The following is a 20,816-nucleotide window of genomic DNA, read 5'->3' on the forward strand; positions in this document are numbered from 1 at the left end:
CAAACAGCTAAACGCAAACAACAAAGCTCCTGCCGCCCCATATGAAAAGCTTTATACTACCACCTGGGGCTACTGCCCATCTCAGAAACCACTGATTATTATTAGTTCATTTATTTTGAAATCTCTAGAATCTGGCGAATGTGACATAATCAATGATTAGTTATTGGTTAATCAAGTATTACTATGTAGTAGTATTATAAAACAGAAATGCCAGGGCAACAACATGATTTAAAATTACAAGGCACCACAAAAAAACTCAAGTTTCATTGTGTTCAGAGTCAATCCTAATGAGAAAATAATAATATAAAATCAAATATAATAAAGGACAACCAAAACTGTCTTTATATATAGCTGCATTTTGTGCTCAAATGTGCGTAGAACTTTGTTGATATTCTGCTAATATTGAAAAAACACAATTTTGTAATTACAGTGTTTCATTAAATCAGAAACTCGATTAAAATCACACATGAATAAGTTTGTTAACACAATAAGTCATTAAAAAATATGTTGCGCCATCATCCTTCTGCCACTTCCTGTCGTCTTCTTTGTCGTTTCCACCAGTAGTAACATCCGGTTGTTCATGATCACATCACTCGTGTGATGCAAAACATGTGTTAAATTGCAAATACACTAATTTGGATACAGCCAAAAACCCACTTCATCCCATTTACAGGCTTCCATTAATCAAATTTATTGTTGTAATTTCAATTTGCTAAATTATATGGTGAATGGAAAGTCTTCTTATGACTATATCTCATGCTGTTAACATGAGTTTCATTAGAGGTTGAGGTTTGGGTTGTTTTCTTTGGAGCTGGGTGAGTTTTATGTTGTGTTTAGGCTTTAAACTGTCAGTCAGACCTGGCAACCCTGGCTCCTGATACTTTGCAGATACTTGTCGGTTCAGCAGGTCAGGCGAAGTCCTCCTGTGTCGGATTTCTGCAGAGGCAGAGGTAGACGTAAAAGAAGGGGATTCGGATGCCACGCTTAAGCTGACGAGTCAAGTTTGGACATATTTGGAGAGACGTTATGTGAGACGGCTGATGTTAGCGAGAGTTCAGGGGGAGTTTGAAGCAGCAGCTGTTGTCAGGAGTTTGTCCCTGAGGGGCAGTAATCAGCAGAGTCAACTGTCAATCACAGATCTGCACGGCCTCGTGGGCTTTTTCTCAGAAACACGCCTCCTCCGTGCTCACACACAGCACACCTCCCCTTGATGACGCTCCTCAAGTGTTGCTGGATAGTGTTTCTATGGAAGCTGTCCACCCACACACACACACACCCCCTCCCAACTGTTTGCAGGAAACACTCATCCTTCTCTGGAGATGTCGCTCGCGGCGGCCCATGCACTCATAAATCCTCAGCTCTTTTCTGGGAAATGAAGGGCTTGAAAGATACATACATACACACTCACACTGGGAAAGGGTGGAAGGAGGGGTGCAAAAACACAAGTTACCAAGTATATCTCCGTCGCCATTCTGACATTGAGGAGGTCGGATTGAATGTCTGCCTTCTCCTGGAGGCAAATAGGGAGCATATTCTGCATGGTGCGAGGATCCAAGGAACTGCGGTCTCTGAGCAGGCCTCAGCAATTGCCAAACATTACGGGAATGAGATGTGTTAGGCATCTGAGGACAAAGACAGACAAACATTTAATAGCAGCCGTTGCCGGTTTCAAATGTCCGTCAGTTCCTGTGCAGACAATGAAAGCCAGCTGTTCGTGCAGCTTTGAACTGCAGCTGTCATGCAACATGCTGCTAACATGTTGCTTAAAGGTGAGCTAATATGCTTCCTTGAATAGACTAGGCTAGGTTTATGGGCTATGGAAAACATGTTCATTACATTTCTTGCACAAAATCACATATATAAAATGTATTTAATGAGATTTAATACTAGTTAGTTCTGCCTATTTTGAGCTCCTTTCAGAGTGAACAGTTTTAGGGCCTTTTGTCATTTTAAATCCAAATAATCTATTGGTTTTTTTTTTAATTAAAAGTGCCTTCCAAGTCAACATTTACACTCAAACATGAAAGTGACTGCAAACAGATGCGTAATTACACAACCGTACATCTTTGAAAAGCATTAGTAGAGCCTCCTGCACAACCGAGAATGCAGCAAGTGGTTTCTGGATGCTAAGTGAACAACAAAACACTTGCCTTTTCCAGCAGCCATTGTACATGCAACGGTAAAATCAGCTTACCAAAAGTGATTGAATTCCTCTTTGGTTGCTAGGTGACGGGCTGATCATCTGCCAATGCGTTGGGATTGGCAGATGATTTGTTGACATTACATTCGGAAGGTTTTTGAAACAGCTAATTTTCCACACCAGAAAATGTCTGGGTGTTTTTTTTTTAAGAACTTTGGCTGTTTTTAGAAGGAGTAGAGACCCAAATGGAAGTACAAAAACAGGCAAAGTGTGAATTAATCGGTGTGTGTTCAATCACTGGTTTTGTCTGCAACGGATAAAGAACCGCTGGTAGATTGTTGTGCAAAGCATTCAAATGTGAGCGGGTGGACTCAGGTCATAGTGACACATGAGTAGGTGGTGAGTCAGATTTGCTCCTGATTTAGAAACCCTCGAGCCAGAAGCAGCGATGAGTAGAGGTGGCAAAAATGGCTGCGACTCTGAGGCTACAGCTTGGTGTAGCGGTTTAAGGCTCAGAAAATTACAGATGGAGGATGAAGGACGGATCTGGGAAGGACGTATTTGTAGAAAAAAAATTGTTTTTGATTGATAACTGAGAAAGGAATTAGGAAAATAAATTAAATCAATTCTCCTGTTCGTGATTAAATTATCCGTTGTGTCCTTTCCTCCCACAAATTCCTCTCTATCGGTCTCACTGCTGGATCCTTGGAGAACATCTCTTTCATCAACTCTGCTGCTTCTTTGATCATCCTACAGACGATGTGTCATCGGACCTTGGTTGATTTTCCCAAGCAGAACAGCTCAGTTACTTAAAGGGAAGCTTATTAGCATATCACAAAGCGCAGACGTGACTCTGCAAATAAAAGAACACATTAAATCCCCCAGTCCTTCAGTTATTCCTATAATGTAAGAGAGAGCAGGTACAACTGAGTCACACCTTGACTTGCACAACTGATTTTGCATTCAGCTTGGGAAATTAACATTTTAAGAGGCCTTACTCAAGTACTTCCACTTGTACTTTAAAAAATGTTTTTGGTTTTTGGTTGCTTGCACAAACATTGAGAAGTGGCCTCACAATACGTTTTAAAATCATAGAGCTTGAAATGTCATCATTTTGTACTTTTATTGTCATTTCGTTGACTATGACATCTGAGCCAAGTTGGATGTTTGTACCAGCTTTTACAACTTGAAGTAATTTTTAATCATCTACTTAAAGTCCTCAGTGGCGTGCTGACGCTTCCTCCATCTTGTTCTGGTCTCGTCTTAAAGATTATTTTGTTATTAGACACTTAGATATTTTTTGTACCTCTTCAAATCTGACATGTTTTGATGGTATATTTCCGTTTTCATCAGAGGTATCACAGCTGAAGCATCAAACATCAGCCTCTGAGGAAGCAAACCGTTGAAACATGTCAGGTGTGTCTGGAGAGACATAGAAAACAACTAAGTGTCTAATTACAAAAGAATGTATTATATATATATATATATATAGACACAATGAATTCATCGATAGATTATGATCTTGTCAGCTCTGATTGTTCAACAACTTGAAAACTGATCCATGGATGCCGGCGTCCATTATTACTTCCGTAAACTTCGTATTGCTGTGTGACGACTGTGTTTTTTTTCTGCGCACGCAGGTCACTTTGGGGTCATAAACCGTTCACCAAGAAGTTTGATTTCGGTTGCATGTAATTAGTAGTATAAGTGATTTTGTCAAAAAAATAAACTTGACTATCAAGAACTTGTAAATTCCAAGTAGGTGGAGAAAACGGGTCTCTTGAAACCTTGTTTGATATTTCAATAAAAGGACTTTAAACCATATTCAGCAGTTTGGTGGTTTTAAAGTTGGACTTTCACACCCTAAAACCTCAATATACCTTGATACCGGTAACTGGCCCACATGTACCCTCAACCGCATTTTAAAGATGCAATTTTAAGTGATTTAAATAAATATTTTGTACCAACAGCATAATTAATATAGTCTTTTATGCTTCTATAAATCAATTTCTCCAAACAAAGGTCAGATACCACATTTGATGTGCATACGTTGTAAAATACATGTCGGAAAATACGTGATTGAATTAATTATAGATTAATTTTTTATCATTTTATTAGTTTAGTGGATATTTTTGTAGAGCATGTCTAAAATCTTCGAAAGAAAACGAAGTTTTGGATGTTGACATACCTAGCCACAATGCTACCTGACATGCTAATGGCTGGTTTTTTCTGTAAGAAGGAAAGAGGAAAAAGTAAAATAAATCAAAACTATAATTTGAATTATTTTAGGGTTAATATTGCCATCTGACAGTTAATGGATACATTTTCTGCACAAAAAAAGTTGAAAACAGTTAAGAGTTTTAAAGGTTCTCGAGTGTATGCAAATTTCAAGCTATTTAAAGATGATTGTGATTCCTAACCTCCATAAATAATAATGGGAGTTTATGTGTTTATTTAATTTTTGCACTGCCATCGAGACATTTGAGAGATTTTGTCGTGCTTTCTTGTGTTGTTCTTCATCTCTCCAAATGACTGTGCCACATAAAGAAAACAAACTGAGACACAGTGGTTAACTATATGAGTATGAAGCAGAAGTAGGAAGAGGAAAATTGGGTACGGATCGGAAAATTAACCCAGAGATGTCAGGAGTGCCTCGTCAGCAGATTCGCAGCTCTACAAGACGAGACTCCTCAGTTATTCTGATCGCGCACACTTTGCCAGAAAGATAATAACATCCGTGGCAAATAAGCATCATGCATTTGCCTGCAACATGATCTGCAAAACAACAAAGCGCATGTCGACTCCTGCCGCTGAGCTTTGATATTGAAGACGCCATTATGAGGCTGTGTTTTTGGGTGAAGATGAGTCAGCATTATTCTGCAGGTATTTGACAGCAGGAAGGTTGTGGGTTTATCTTCTCTTGTGCAAGCTTTGTGTGGAGAAGAGTTTCCCTGAATAATGGATCTGTTCATTGTTGCCGACTCTGCCTCTCCCTCTCTCTCTAGGTTTATGCATGCATGAGTAAAATCTTATGTGCTGCAGTGCAGTGCGGCGTAGAGCGGAGCGGGAGCCATTGACGAACACAAAGAATGTGTGAATATGTGCGTGCATGCGTCAGCCGCTGACTTTGTGTTCATTCCGCAGTAAATTGATCTGCCTGCTCACTAGACTGGATGGAAAACGGCCCGAGGGCGAGCGGTGCATCAGCAGATGGGAGAGCCCGCTGTGTTGCCATCACACGGCATTCCTGCTCACTGGGCATGCTCAGAAAGCCACGCCCCACGCACCAGCAACCCCCATTCCTCTCAGGGCCTGTTTGAACCAGTCAGTTAGAGGTGGTAGTGGCTTTTTCTTCTCTTTATTTTTTTTTCTTCCATTTGACCTTCAGAGTCAGGCAATGGGAACAGTAGGTTGACAGGAGAGGAAGGGAGGAGGGCCGTTTTTCCTCAAAGCTCTTTGGGTAGCAGAGCTGATATGTCACTCATGATTTCCACTCTGAGCTTCACCTCCGTCACATGCACTGCAGTTACCCAACAGAGGAGATAACGCCTGTTTGATGATTAACGACCTGATAGAGAATCCTCCTTTTATCTCCTATGAGATCATACTTTACTATAGGCAAATGTTAAATAGGGAACATGTATTGTGTTTACTCAAACAGGCAAATAACGAGGAAGTGAAATCGTTTTAGTCACTTTATGCTCCACTTACGTAATCTCAGAGCTGTTGCGATATGACCAAAAAAAAAAAAAAAAGGGAATTCAAATCATTTTAGCGGAAGTTTCACACAAACTGCACTTTCAAAGGTGACATCCTACACTAAAAAAAGGCGCAAATGTAGCAGAAGGCTCGTTTTCGAAACTAACAGCTAGCATGTCACATGTTCCCTGAGCTCATTCACAGTGTTATATTTACACACTTGATGTTTAAAGACTGAAACCCAGCTATGGCTGGGCCTTGCAAAAACATTTATCCCCTATAGCTTTTTTACATTTTGTCACAATACAACCAAAGCATCTGTGGATGTTATTTCTGTTTTCTGTGACAGGCTGTGCACAGTGCAGTGTGTAAATTATGAAGTATAAAGAGAAAAAAAAAACTGTAAAAAGTATAAATCCAGCTGTTCTCTGAAGGCCTCAGAGTTTTGCTGGAGAACATTAGAGAACAAATGGCTTCATGAAGACCAAGAAAAAGAGTTTAAAGCACAGTTAGGTGATAAAGTGATATCCAAAACATATTTTAAAGCACCATTCAATCCGTCTATGAAGTAGAATATTAAATCAGAAAAGCAGTAAAGAGGTTAATTGTGGCAGGAGCTCCACATGGGAAAATCGATTAACATGATAAATATTTGTCATGGGCTCCTAATATTTTGCTTTTATGGGCAAGAGGCAGGATGAAATCTGACATTTCTGGCCACCCTAAACACAACGTCCTCAAGAAAAACTTGAAGGTTAACAAGGTTAATCTTCCAGCTTTACATCAACACAAAACTACAGCCACAGTTACAATTGATACCAAAGTGTATTTTAGTCTCAAAGTCCAGACCTAAATACAAGTTAGAATCTATGCCAAGTGTTGAAATTTGTTGTTCACAGATTCTCTATATTCATTATGAAAGCTTCAGCTTCTAGTCGAGTCCCGTCCAAACAACTCGCAGCTGTAACTGCACCACCAATGTCAGTCTATCACATCTCTAAAGCTACATTAGAGTTCATGGTTGTAATGTGACAAAATGGGAAATGGTTGTAGAAGGATGAATATTCTTGCAACACACTTTAAAACCACTGCAGGTAAACAACACGGTGTGATTGCAGTTTATGGTTGGCATCATTTTGTGGCTTCTCACTCTACTGTTGCTTCACACATCATCACCATTTTTTGGTGCACGCTGCCTGCTGACGATGCAGAGATCTGAATCACACACTGCATTCCTCCATGAGTCACACGGCACTCCGCAAACAAAAAGTCTGAGTTTTTTTTCTCTCTCCCCCTCTCTCTCTCTTTCTCAAATCTAAGTCCTGCAAGCCTTCACACATTCTTTGTTTTGCCACCGCGTTCTGCACCTTGTCTGCCTCTCGCCGTCGTCCGCTCTCTTCTTTGACTTGCATGACCGGCTTCCTGTTTGTGTCAGGCCAGCATCAAGCCAATCAGCTGTGAAGGCTGTGATCCTCCTCGTAGCTATTTACTACCCTGCGGTCTGTTTTAAAAAAAGAACGGTAAGCAAGCTGCGCTTTGGTGCAGGCTGCTGAGTAAGCAGACATGTAGCGCTCCAATCCGTCCACAGCTGACCGACCTACATGTACACGTCAACCGTTGTACTTTTTAGGAGGCGGCTAGTGTTTGTTTTTCAGTTTTTGAAACTTTTGCGAGTTAGTCATTTGTGTGTTTTTTTTTTTCCCTTCTTGTGCTTCTCACAGCACAGCAGGATCTGCACGCTGACATTTTTTTTTTGTTTGAAGGCTGGAATGTGCTGGTTTGAAGATAACAAAGCAGCATGGGGCGGTTGCGTGTAAACTTTGGATGAGGTCACGCTCCGCCAACACAGCACACTGTGAGATGAGAGGGGATTTTGTTCTGGATTCTCCCCTGCTGGTGTCATACCTTTTCGCTCTGTCAGCATGCAGTTGTAGCTTATCAAAACGCCAATAATGTATCTTATTGTGATACCTCAATTAAGTGAAAGGCCCTGAGAAACAACATGAAGTGGACCATATGGAGTTAGGTGTGGACTGGTGTGAAATTCTCGCTGTTTGATAACCTTTGAAAATTTTACGCCATTTAAGCAACAAAAAGTAAACGAAAATGCCAAGAATTTTCAAATTCCTTTCACTCAAGCGCAAAATGTAACAACTGTTTTCTCTGTTGTTAGAGAACGTAACGCAATACGGAAAAAATACCATCTGCTGTTCTGATCTTCATAGGGCAACAAGTCCAGTAGCTAGCCTGCAGTCTGCTGCTTTACAGAGCTAGCAGCTTGTACCTTCAAAATAGGTACAAGGTCTACCCACATAAATACTAGCTGGTGAAGTCGCTGGTATACTCAAAGATATGCTCACAGGTGTACTCGAGTATACCTGCTACTCAGAAATAGTAGCTTGTGTACTGACAAAAATGCTAGCCTTATACTTGTGTATTCTTGAAGAAATACTATGAGATGTACTTGTTGGTAAACTCCAAGTATACCTGCTTTACTTTATGTAAACTACTGACTCCAGTACTTTCTCTGGCATCTCATTAGCATGAATTTCAAGCCAAAAATTGGATAACTGGAAATATTTGTGGATTTGAAAGTGTAACTGCCTAAAACTGTATTATATCTTAAAACTGGGAACCAATCCATGTCTATACAGAATTTTCCTGTTTAGATGTCCAGCCGTTGCCAGATTTCTCTCCGAGTCCAAGCTGTTAGACGGGGAGAAAATATAATCAGGGCTTTGCTGGGGCATTTGAGTTCACAGCGGGCATTACGTGAGGACTAATGCCTAATTCAGCCCCAGCTCTGGCAAACATGCCTGACATTCAGTGTTTACACCGCTCAATGAAAGCTCCCAGTCAGACGGCCCAATAACTCGGCCTGGAATTAGATTCAGGAAGTCATGAGATTTCCAGGTGGCCCGGCTTTCCTAGAATTGTTAAGCAGGGATTTTCAAAGCTTTGACAACACACATTACACTGAAGAGGTCCCTACCCCCTCCTTCCAGTAAGGAATTACATCAGTTGACTTCCAGCACTTGGCAAAACAAATACTGAACATTTTTACATTTTAAACAAAGAGAATGCAAGCGGTTAGATTTTTCAAGAGGAAAAATGAGAGAAAAAGCTGCGCTTTCATTTGGTAAAGCATGAATAATGAATCTGTCCTGAACTCCTGCTGAACCCTCTGCACCAGCACCAGTCCAGAGATCCGCACCACATGACATCCAACACACACACACACACACACACACCCCTACACATGCACCCGTTGACCTGTGCAAATCCCCCGAACATGCGAGGCAGCCCTCTGCGTGAATCATTATACTGTGCGGCACCTGGCTGCAGTTAGACCAGGGACGTTTTTTTCTTTGATAAACCTGACGACTGTTGGGAGAGGACGAGGACGCAGCCAGCCAAGGCGGAAAGATAAACAGAAACTGGTGCGGCGGGCGGTTAAAGCTCCCGCCCTTTTTACCAGCTCAACTGTGCGTGTGTGTGTGTTGTTCAATGTTTAACCCTTGTGTCAACAGTGCGCATGTGTCACAACAGCATTCCTGTGAGGCCCTGGTCTTGTGAGAGGTTTCATAATGGGAGCGCAGCTCTGGATTGTTTTGTTCTGGAGGAGGGAGTCCTGCAGCGAGGTGCAGAATGACAAGGTTTCGTGTTCCTGCATGTTGGGAGCTAATGAGCTGAAAGGTGATGTGCTGAATGTGTTCAGACGGTGAATGCATCAACCTGCTCGCCCACAAACGAGCCACCCCGACTCCTTCCGCTTTTTATTTTCTTTCTTTTTCCTTTTTTTTTTGACGCTGTAAATTAGGGGTGTCAAACTCATTTTCATTTTGCGCCATATCAATGTCATGAATGTTCTCCAAGGGCCAGTTGTAGCAGAATGTATTGATAAAACCCCTTAAGAACCTGTTAACAAATATTAATAAGCAGCTGTGTCTGCATCTTTTTAAAGTTAAGTAATATTAAAACAGATCACTTCCTCCAAGACTTCGTGATGTTGCGATTCTTTTACAGTCACAGTTACTGTTTTGTGGAACCGATTTAGAAATACTTGCAAAAAAAAAAGCGATATTTGCTCTTTTATATGACGATAAAAGTGACATCAACTAAGACTCAGACAGCAGCGTACTAACTAAAACGTTAACGCGGCCGGATTGAGTTTGTCATGTGCAGTAAATGGATAACATTGCAAGAGTCATGTGAGAGATCCCATTTTTGAACTTTAAACTTCTGGTTTGGCATTGTCGAGTGGAGAGATTTCATCATGGAGAGCACACGCCCTCATAGAGGAAGCGTGATTTGATCTCCTTTCCTCGATGAACAAATAAAAGTGTTTTGAAGACGGGCGGAGGAGCAGGGCCCGTTGCTGTCCTCCAGGGCAGCCCTGGGTGTAGCTAGACTTGTCAGTCGGTTTGAGAGCGTTTCCTCTTCAAGGCTGTCTGGCTCCTCCCCCCCATTGTGTGTTGCAACGCTCCACTGCAAAAGCAGAAAACCTCACCAAGTTTTTCTGGACTAGATTCTAACGTGAATATCTCAGTAATCTTGAAATAAGACAAAACTACCTCACAAGGAATATTTCAGAAAGCAATAGGAGCTTTCTTTAAGTCAATTATTCCTTAATATTGGTGAAAAAGTATTAGCTATAATACTCTTCCATATGGGAAAATGTCTTGTTCCTTTGGTAGATTATTTCACTCATAACTTGTATTTTTTCATCATTATTAAACGAATAATTGACTTTAAACAAGCTCCGAATTCTTGCTGCAAAGCTACTTGTGAGTTAGTTTTGTCTTATTTTTAGTGTACTGAAAATATTTCCACTAGAAACTGAACCAAAAATACTTGGTAAGATCTTTTTTTTCTGTTTTTGCAGCGTGTGTACATAGGTGAACTTTATCCCTCTTTGCGGAGAGGAAGATCTTTCAAACGATTTGCATGGCGCAAGATCGGGTTACGTGTTTTGTGCTGAACAAAGCAGATCTCATTGCCGGGAGACAAGAAAGGAGTGAGGTCAACCTTTGTGTGTGTTAAAAACAGCCACTGCACAAACCTGTATGGCAACTACAGAACTACCCTTACATGCAAAAGACATTACCACGACAAACTGAAGTCACACAGATAACATTCGCCACACCCAAATCGCCCTTCGGACGGGGAGGCTTTGCAGTCGTTACAAATTTGCACAACACAAACACGCGGGGTCCGTATCGCCTTATCGGGCTCCTCCAAGGGCACTGAACTTTCCCACAGTTCTCTCGCTCCCTCTGCTCTTTCCTTTTTGCGTCCCTCTGAGACGTTATTGTTGCTTCAAGGCTCTAACATTCGGCCCGTGTGCTTCCCACACCACCGCCGCTGCAGTCGAACCTGTTGTGGTGACTAAACCATCCGCCATGTGCCTCTTAGGAAAAATGTTTGTCATTCTGTAGGCCACAAAACCAGTTTGTCGTGGAAGTTTACAGCAGTAGTGAACGTGTCAGTCCTGAAAAGGGGAAGTGTCTGTTTTGCTTCTTGCAAAAACCCGGGCTTCAATACAAAAGTATCAGCAGTTTTGTTTTTAACTGACTCATCGAAGTGTACCGGTTTATGATGTTTTTCCTAGAAATGATATAAAAAAAAGCCAAATTAGCATTAGTTTGAAGGATTTCAGAGTCAACATAACAATATCTAATCGGTGTCAGTTCGCAGCTTTACTTTCGTCTGGTGTTTTCCAGTTCATTGTGTTGAATTCTGCCTGCTTCCTCATGTCAGTTGTCGTTCAGTTCTCGTTTCTCAAAATAAAAGTTAGCCATGACTCGCTTGGCTTCTTCATTTAGCCTCAGCATGACACCACAACATCTGAATTGTTTGTATCTGTGCTACAGGTTAGGTCAGTGCATTTTAGGAATGCTGCAGTGCAAGAATATTTTTTTTTTTACTAGATTGCAAAACCTTATCACACTGGGACTCCAATTTTACCTTCACAGTTCGTCACGTCACACCCGTACATTTCAATGTGATACGTAATTATATAATTACATAATGATACAGGGAGTGAAATGTAAATTCCTTGATTCAGTTTATTGAATTTTACTTTATTTCTTTTCCTGATAAGCAGGTCAATATTCAAATATTGCCACAGATTCATTTCTTTAATTTTCCTGGCTGTAGATGTTAGTAGTGATAAGACATTTTCCACTAAGAGTATTACTAAACATTTAGGTATATTTGGTGTTTGAATTATTAAATGAAGCTTCAAGTGTTCGCTGACTTTAGCTACTCGCGGACGGTTTTGGTTCCTAACCCCCGCGAATCTTGGGTGTCCATTTTATTCAAGGTGTTTGTCTAAATCTAATCTATCTGATTGTCTTCCATATTTTTGCTGTGCCTACAAGGTGCAAACAGAAACTTCTATGTCTCTATTTAACAATGTCTTCCTTCTTTTCACTCTTTGTTTTAGTAAACGACTGATATTGATCTCTTCAGATTCTCCCACCTGAGCGTCGGCGCTCTGCAGCTCCTCCTGAGTTACGCTGGGTCCCTTGGCTGCTTCTCTAATTAAATCTTTTATTAGTTTAGATTGTCGGCCATGTCCTAGCTGGACTTTTAGCTGTGATCTATTCAGTCTAATTCTATGCTTTGTGATCTATTTGCACTTTTTGAACCATTCGAAAGAAAGTTTACTGTAGTTTATTTTTACATAATTGACTGTAGCCAGCCTGTTGTTTTTCGTCAGTTTCAGTCTTTACTATTTATTCAGAATTTCACTGACTGATCAAATTAAAGTTGTGTTGTTTTTACATGTTTAACCAAACTTGTGAAGCTATCAGTGTCTTTATGTGTGGTGTACTGGTGCGGAGTTATCAAGAAAATTTGTAATTCAGTACGCTTATGTCTGTGTTTAGAAAAACAAAGCGTTTTAAGGCACGTTTTTCTGTATTGGATCAGTATCCAATACCTCAGATATTTGTATCGGCATACCTTGTTGTAACGTGACCAAATGTGGAAAATTTCAAAAGGCAAGAATAGTTTCACAAAGCTCTGTAGTCTAGATGAAAATATGAAAATCCTGGCAAGAGCTACAGCAATTTGTGCGCTCCGAGGACGGAATCAAAGTTGAACAAAAGTATGAAACTATGACCAATTTGTCTTAGCTCTCCTCAACTTCACATCTACTCAGCAGCACTTATCATCAGTGCTCCATTTTCTATTTCAGCCCGTCACGGCCGAGCGTTTCCCTGACGTGTTGCTTTGAAGTTGGATGAAGGGAAGGTGAGACATCATGCGCTCAGATGCCCCACAGACGCTGCGGTTTCAGGGAGTTTATCACCCAGACAGGGAGACGGCGTTGGTGTCCTGCCCCCTTTACATCCTCCACTGCGGCAGGAGGCTGAACGTGACAAACAGTCCTCGGCAGCTGCTCAGGGAGCCAGGCCTTGCAAATACCGCAGGCCTGATAATGACTTCCACGCCGTCGTGACAACTTGCACTTTTATGGGAAAGGCGAGGAAGGACGCTTCTGGCGAGCTCGCAGCACCGTAGGCTGGAACATTGTCTACAAACCAGACAATCAAAGAGAGAAGGGCAGGGAAGCATCTGTGGAATCTGTGACGCCGACCTCGGCTGATTGATGATCACTGCCGAGGAGGAGAATGAATTTAGAAGTAAATTGCAGGGAAACCAAAGCTGTACCGCTCTCCAAATTCAACCACAACATCTGTAAGCGATGTGCTACTGTTGCATTATCCATGCTCTTCCTTTATTTTCCCCATGCAGAAGGAGAAGCCACATGCCACCTCTGATCAATTCTCCACAAAGAGAGGCCAGATGAAGTTTTCCAATTAGGCCAGCCTTCGCTATTCTTAGTCTTCCTCACAATCACACATCATGCTATTTGTAATCACTAAAGCCTTTTGCTTTCAAGGCACCAGAAAAGCAGCTGCCTTTGATCTTTTTCCAATAGTGGCAGCCTAGAAATATCTCCTAAATAAAGGGCCTATAAATACACAGCTACACAATGAAGGTTTCTAAAACTCTGGCTGTAAAAGAAGAAAATATAAAGCAGTTATGTTCTACCTTGATAAAAAGACAAGAAAGGACAGCAGCGCAAAGAAGATGACACCCACACTTGAATATATTATGTGGCCTGAAAGCTGAGCCTCTGTACTAACTGCAGCACCGACGGGATGTCAGAGTCCATTTCCAAGCAAAGGAGGTCCAAAATAGACAGGAGATACTGTGAGGGATAGGCCTACTTTGGGAAGGTTTTATTTTGGCTCACAGTAGGAAGTTACATAACCAAGAAAATACAACTCACTCTGGAATCGATGGAAAGTGTAAGGAAAAAGCTCCATATTCAGCCAGGAGAAACAATGAGGACACCCCATTAAATATTCAGTTCTTTATTAGGAAATGTTAACATATTGGTGTGTAATTCCACGTTTTTATCTATGGAAATGAATTGATTGCTGTTAAACAACAAAAAATGAAGCTTGTTTTAGTCACACCTCAACAGAAATGAGCAGAAATAGGAGAAAAAGTAAGGCCTACCCTATAAACTAGCGCTACCTACTTTAGCTCAGAGATCTTTGACTATAACCATCTGGTTTCTTACCCAACTGGCTTGTAGTCACAATCTGTGCTTTGATTTTCCATGTCTTAGTTCGCAGCCAGTCCTTGGTGGATTTATTGTTTAGTTTTTTTTAAATACATTTTTCACAGACGGGTTCACATTTTCTTAAAGCAACCTCTGAAACAGTACAATTCATGCTGGATTCTTTGAAAGAGAGCTTCTGCTACAAATCATGACACTTTCACCTCTGTGCTTCACAGTTATTTTCTTGGAACGTAATATTTATTTCCTGTCAGACATCTCTTCTATTCTGGTGTTTAGTCTCATATTTCCAAATAATATTGCAGACCAGGATGTCTGATATTATTATTGAAGACATCCTGGTTTTTCTCTATGGTATCTCTGACAAATGTTAGTGTGACTTTCATCTTTTTCCAGAAAACAAACGCTTCCTCTTTCTTTCTCTGATTGCACAGATATGAACTTTCATATCAACAGTAGCACGAGGTTGCTGTAGGCCATGCAATGACATATTAGCATTTTTGGAGACTTCTTTTATCATGTTGCGATCTGCTATCAGGGGAACCTCGCTTGCATCGTTAGATGTGGGCATGTTAGCGGTTGTTTTTATGGAGAGTTGAGTAGTAGTTTGTTACATTTACTCTAATTACATTTTGGGGTGAAAAATGTACTTTTAAGAGTGTTTTTACTACACTGTACATTTGACTTCTACTTGAGTAATTTTATTATGAAGTACTGTTGCTCCTGATTAAAATTTCTGGATGCTCTACTCACTGTGACTAACTTCACTAATTGAAGAACAAGGTTGTTTTAACGATAAAGTCACCAGACAAGTTTCATAAGTTTTAGATTGAAAGAATTTGATTTTGAAAAACAACAAAAAGGCTTGATTTTGTTATTTTGTAATTATTTATATGAATTTCTTTCACTTGGATCTTTAAAATACCAACATATTCACAAAGCTTTATATTTTGGTCTGTTTGATTATGACATTTTTAAATATTAAATGATTTATATTTTGATTAGCTACTTCATACTTGAGTAGCCTTCTTACCAAATGCTTTTTCTTAAATCTTACTTAAGTACAATACTCGACCCACCTCTTTTTTTATGTCTTCCATTTGTAAAATAGTTTACATTCAGTAGTTACTCATTTCAGATTCTAATGGGATGAAAAAGGTCAAGATATGTCTAAATGTCTCAAAGACACAGGGTAGCATATCCTGGTGGTGTTTTTTTTTGTTTTGTTTTTTTGCACATGGCTGGTGAAGCATTTATTTAACATACACACATAAAGTCCCCTTGAAGCCTGCAAGAGCAAACCAGGTGCAGAGGGAGCACTGCAGTCTTACTGCAGGAGTGGATGTGGGTGATGCCGCTGGCCCGCTGGAAACTATAAATGTGTTTGTGTGCATGAGGCGTTATGCAGCAGAGTCACATTTTCACCATATTCTCTGAGCCAGTCACACAGCCAGCGCAGCATTCTGAACACAACAGCTGTGACTCAGGATTCAAACCTCCTTTTAAGGGCAACAACTAGAGAGAGACGTGATAATGCAGCAGATGATTTGGACGCGGAGGTTGTTTACATCAACGCCTGGTTGTGACTGAAAATATCTGGGGGTTTTCCATCGGACGGGAAGCTATGACGACAGCTAGCTGTATGTGAAAGCTTACTTCAACTCAAACCTCAGTGCTTTCTGTTCCTGGTTGTCAAACTGAGTCGACACAGCAGCAAGCCACTGAAACTACCTTCTGTTTAAAAATGGAAGTGAAAACAATGATGTTCATTTACATTTTTTTTCTCTTTCTGCGGGGATTTTTTCCCTCCTCCCTCCCCCTCGGTGCTGCACCTTTCACCGAGTCGTCTGTCCCCAGCAGAGGCGGGCAGATTAAAAGGATGCGTTACCATCTTGTTTTTTTTTTGTTTTTTTTCTAAATGGATACACATGTGGCACATCTGGGTCCAGGCCTGACTCATTACTCTCCTTTTTTATGCTCGGTTCTCTGCAGCCATGGCAACTGCTGCATGTTTGGCAGAAAGCTTTTGAAGGCAGTGGAAAAAGAGAGCGATAGAGAGGAGGGAGGGGGGGAGAAAGAGAGGGAGAGCTCTCAGTAGTTGGCCTACATCCAGTGTAATCATGCCATGGAGCTGAAATGAGGCCTTTGGCAGCACACCAGGTTTCTGAGAACAAAGATGTGAGCTTCTAATGTTGGCGGTGGGGCCTGCTTGGCATCCTTTGCCATTTCCCAGCAGCCCTTGCCTTGGCCGGCTGCCAGCCACCACCCCCCTCCTTCCCTGCTGGGACTGCAAAGAGGATCAGAATAAAGAGAGAGACTTGTTTTTCACTCGCCTCTTGCTCTGGCCAATGACATCACCTCTGCAGCCTCCAGCCCCCAGATTCCAGTCGCCCAGCACATTTTTCCCCTCTTGCCGTCCACCCTCCATCTTATTTCAAATCCACCATTTCAGATTTTTATTAAAACTGACTCCTTAAATTACGCTTTTTGCTGTTGCAACACTGTCCATATGCTGCACATGATTTCTGCTGTCATAATGTGAAATTGATCAGAAAATCAATGAAAAGTTTCCAAACTATACACTGACAACAAGACGGAAGAAAGCTCATTATGTTTCCTATCTCCTCAAATTAAAATCAGTACACTAATCCTTCCAGCGCAAGAGAGCAGCTAAAAATAGCACCACTACCAGGATATATACGGCAGCTAGTCTAGTCAATAATCACCATGGCTAATTCTAACACACAAAACGATGTGAATTAAGCAAGCATTTAAACATTTACTGCAATATAAGTACCTCATGCCCAAAATTAAGCATAGTGGAGCGTCTGTGATGCTGTAGTCCTGTTTCTCCTCCAAAGTTACAGGAAGTCTTGCGTATAAGATCTGTGTGACGTAAGCAAATTGGTGAATTGGCAAATTGGTGCATTGCTTAGCCTATATCACACTTTACTTTCCTCAGGGCCAATGTAAGGTATGGTAGAGGGTCTGTGATGCTGTGGTGACCCACAGAAAATTTTTATAGGGTTGGCGAGACCAGACCGGCAAAAAAATTTAGTGAGGCCCAGCTAAAAAAATAGAAAAAGAAAAAAAAATTTTTTATTTATGTTTTTTTATTTGGGTTTTACATTGGGGCCATGGGCCCCTCTTGCTCCTCCCTCGGGGACACCACTGTGCTTTGTTGCCAAAGCAACAAAAAAAAAATTTCCTTGTTGCGTATTGAAACTGTGCGACGTAAGATAACTATTTCCTTTACTCAATATACATTTATTAATCTTTGCCGCAATATCGGTACGTCATGTGAAGCATGGTGGAGGATGTGTGATGCTCCGTATTTAGAGTGCATATTCTCAGGGACATGTCATTATTAGAAAGTGCCATGTGTACTTTTGTCCTGTTCTAGCCTCCCTCCAGGTTGGCACAGACGGTTACAGTTTAATCTGCTTACCTCAGCAGTTAATGTGAAAAAAAAGGGTTGAATAACGCACATTGTGGCTGGGTCAAAGAAACAAACAAACAAACAAACAAATCCAGACCTGAGCTGAAGTGGAAAACTTCACAAAGAATTTACAACGCCTTCCCAGTGCGGTATAACATTTCAGAAAGTGCTAAGACAAAAATAACGTCATCTCATCCTGCTCACGGTGCTGTCACATGCTGGGTATTCCCCTGGCCATCACCTACCGCTCAGGCTTTATTTAGCTCCCACATGTCTCGATCTACAGTCACAAAACGAAGCTAGAGAATGAATTATACAGCCGCTCCATCTGGTTTAGTGGAGGCTCACATCAGACGGCCACCAGTCGGGTCTCACTGTTCTGCTTCTATACTGTATACACGGTTTACATCGCCAGTCAGGGCCATCTGGTCATGTTTGACTACCTCCCAGACTTTTGCTGCCTCTGTGATTTATAGCAACATTCTTCTTCTTCTTCTTTTTATAATAATAATAATAATAATAATAATAATAATAATAATAAAAAATCAGGTCATTTAGATTTAAATAAATCCCCGCATGCCTCTGTCTTGCATAATAGCTGCTTGGTCCTGCAGCTATTTGCTTACACAAACGTCGACGGAGTGGAAAAGCAAAAAGGATCAAAGCGATAGGCAACTGTTTTCCACCAGTCTCAAGGAAAGACTTTTGTTTATTTTGTCCCTCGCAACAGCTATTTCCCAACCGCGCCGTAAAGGCCCAGCTCCACATTCTTTTGTTGCTCACCCAGCGAGGACAGGGAGTTGAGAGAAAGCGGAGATGGAAACATAGCAGTTTACAATTAAACTCAAACTTGTGACAGTTGTGTACAGGGGAATATAACTTCCCTGTGCTCGGTGCAGATAGATCGGGAGCAGAAGTGTCTTACTTTGTTTATGGAAAGCCTTTTGAAGAAGGGCCCCATGCCACAGTGCATGATCATGGCCGCAGGCAGGGAGCCAAATGGCCTCATGTTCTGTGTAGATGGGCGAGGCGGATGAGGGTACGTGACTAAACATCTTGCTTCCTCTTTCCAATGTCACATGGACTTGCACAAACATATCCTGCTTTGTGTCTGCAGGTTTCAGACGCATTGCCTCACCCAAAGCCCGAGGCTAAGCTGCAACGAGCTGGAATGAGCCCAGATGAGAGACGGAGAGCAAGAAAGAGAGAGAGAGAGAGCAAGAAAGAGAGGGAGAGGAATCTGAACTGCTGGGACACTCCTCCGGTTCAAACCTACACTTTTACTTCAGGGGATTTTGGCTGGGGTTTTGGTGTCTAACTTGTTTCATGTGACATTTTTCCCCTCCTTTATGTAAAACAGCACAACTGTGAAGCAATTCATCTAAATAAACCTTTCAGGCACATAAATTTGGGAGCAAAACTGACTTCTGCTTTAACAAAAACAATAATAGAAGCAGTAGATGATGAATTTCTTGTTTAAATATGAGTCACTTTTGTATTGGGAGGACTGATGGCCAAAAGATTAGTGAAGAAAATTCCAGGCTAAAGGTCACAAGTTGTTAATATCTTACTGGCATTTTAATTTAGCATACATTAGAATTAATTGGTCTGGGAAACGTAACTTTAAAATATCCCCAGTCATAATCAGAACATGATTATTAAAAAAAAAAAAGCTCTTTTACTAGCTGTACTTATAGGCTAAATAAAATAAGCTACTTTTTGCATTCAGATCAAAGGAAAAACTTTTTTTTTTTTACATTAAGAAAAATAAGATGATTTTAAATACATGAAGATTTTATATTTGTGAAAATTGAAGAAAAGAAAGTGCATAGTTTCTCTTATTTTATTCCATTGCTGCCATTCTATTGTGGGTTTTTTCATGAAAACCCATAAAAACTGCAAAAATTTTGTTACCTTTATGTATTTATATCTATACTTGTTGGGTTTAGTGAGTTTTTTTTTTGTTTTTTTGTTCTAGTTGCTGGATTTGCGATTATATTACAATCTCCATTCTGCCCCAACTTCTGCTGTTTGGGGCAGAAGTTTCCAGAATCCTTGTTGATAAAATAAACACACCAAACTTCAGTTTGTTATCTGTGATTTACTCTCTGGGAGGGCCGACAAAACAGCGCTGGATCATCTAAAAATGAATCAGAGTCTGCTTTTTTCAGAAAAAAAACATGGGAAAATTAGCTTTTGACCATTTTGAGGGATGGATTGATATTCATTCCACCATTCAAAAGTGTAAAAATGTTTATTAAAGGACATTTGATGAGTTTCAAAACCCCAAAACAGAAAAATCCTGCCAGTTTTTATAACTTAGATTATGTTCTAGCTCTCACCCCTTTAACATTTTACTGCAAATGAAGAAACATAAATTATTTCAGGATCTTAATTTTTAAAATAAGCTAGCTGTTCTCATTTATAACCTGCAGAAATGATCTTTGGATTCATCTCAAAGTTATTTTAGCGTTCTTTAGAGCAAAACCGTTTGTTTTAACATTCAACCAGCAGCAACAGCCTTTAATATCGGTAACATGTCTCACTGCCCAGGGTGCCATTCTGTCTGGGGGCGACAGAGGAATTAAAGGGGAAAATTATCAGTTGAGTACCAAATGATTTTTCCTGTTGCTTATTTTGGTGTGCAGTCAAAATATATGGGGACCAAATATAGCCATGCAACGTAGTTGGACCACCAAGCTGACATAATTCGTATTGCTGCAAAGCTTTAGAGATGTTTTTATTGTCTTTATGGAATCTGGACTGCATTTGATCATCTCTAGTTCAAAATATAAAATGTTACAAATCTGAACTGGATTGTTTTACGTTAAAGAATGATTCTTTCAAGCACAATGCACAAATTGAGATTTAGGTAAGCTTTTATTATGAAACAACAAGAAAAAAAAAGCATTTAATTTCTTGTAAGGTTTTTGGCA

The 20,816-nt window shown here is 40.6% G+C and overlaps 1 long non-coding RNA gene across 1 annotated transcript; it reads left to right on the top strand.

The window, feature by feature from the left end:
- Positions 1 to 15,405: 15,405 nt before the first annotated feature.
- On the top strand, positions 15,406 to 19,287 carry LOC116713244 (uncharacterized). Its single transcript, XR_004337833.1, has 2 exons — positions 15,406 to 18,919; positions 18,998 to 19,287. It is a non-coding gene; the product is annotated as an uncharacterized LOC116713244 (long non-coding RNA).
- The last annotated feature ends 1,529 nt before the right edge of the window (positions 19,288 to 20,816 follow it).

The sequence above is a fragment of the Xiphophorus hellerii genome, chromosome 22 (assembly GCF_003331165.1).
Source record: "Xiphophorus hellerii strain 12219 chromosome 22, Xiphophorus_hellerii-4.1, whole genome shotgun sequence".
NCBI classification, from domain to species: domain Eukaryota; kingdom Metazoa; phylum Chordata; class Actinopteri; order Cyprinodontiformes; family Poeciliidae; genus Xiphophorus; species Xiphophorus hellerii.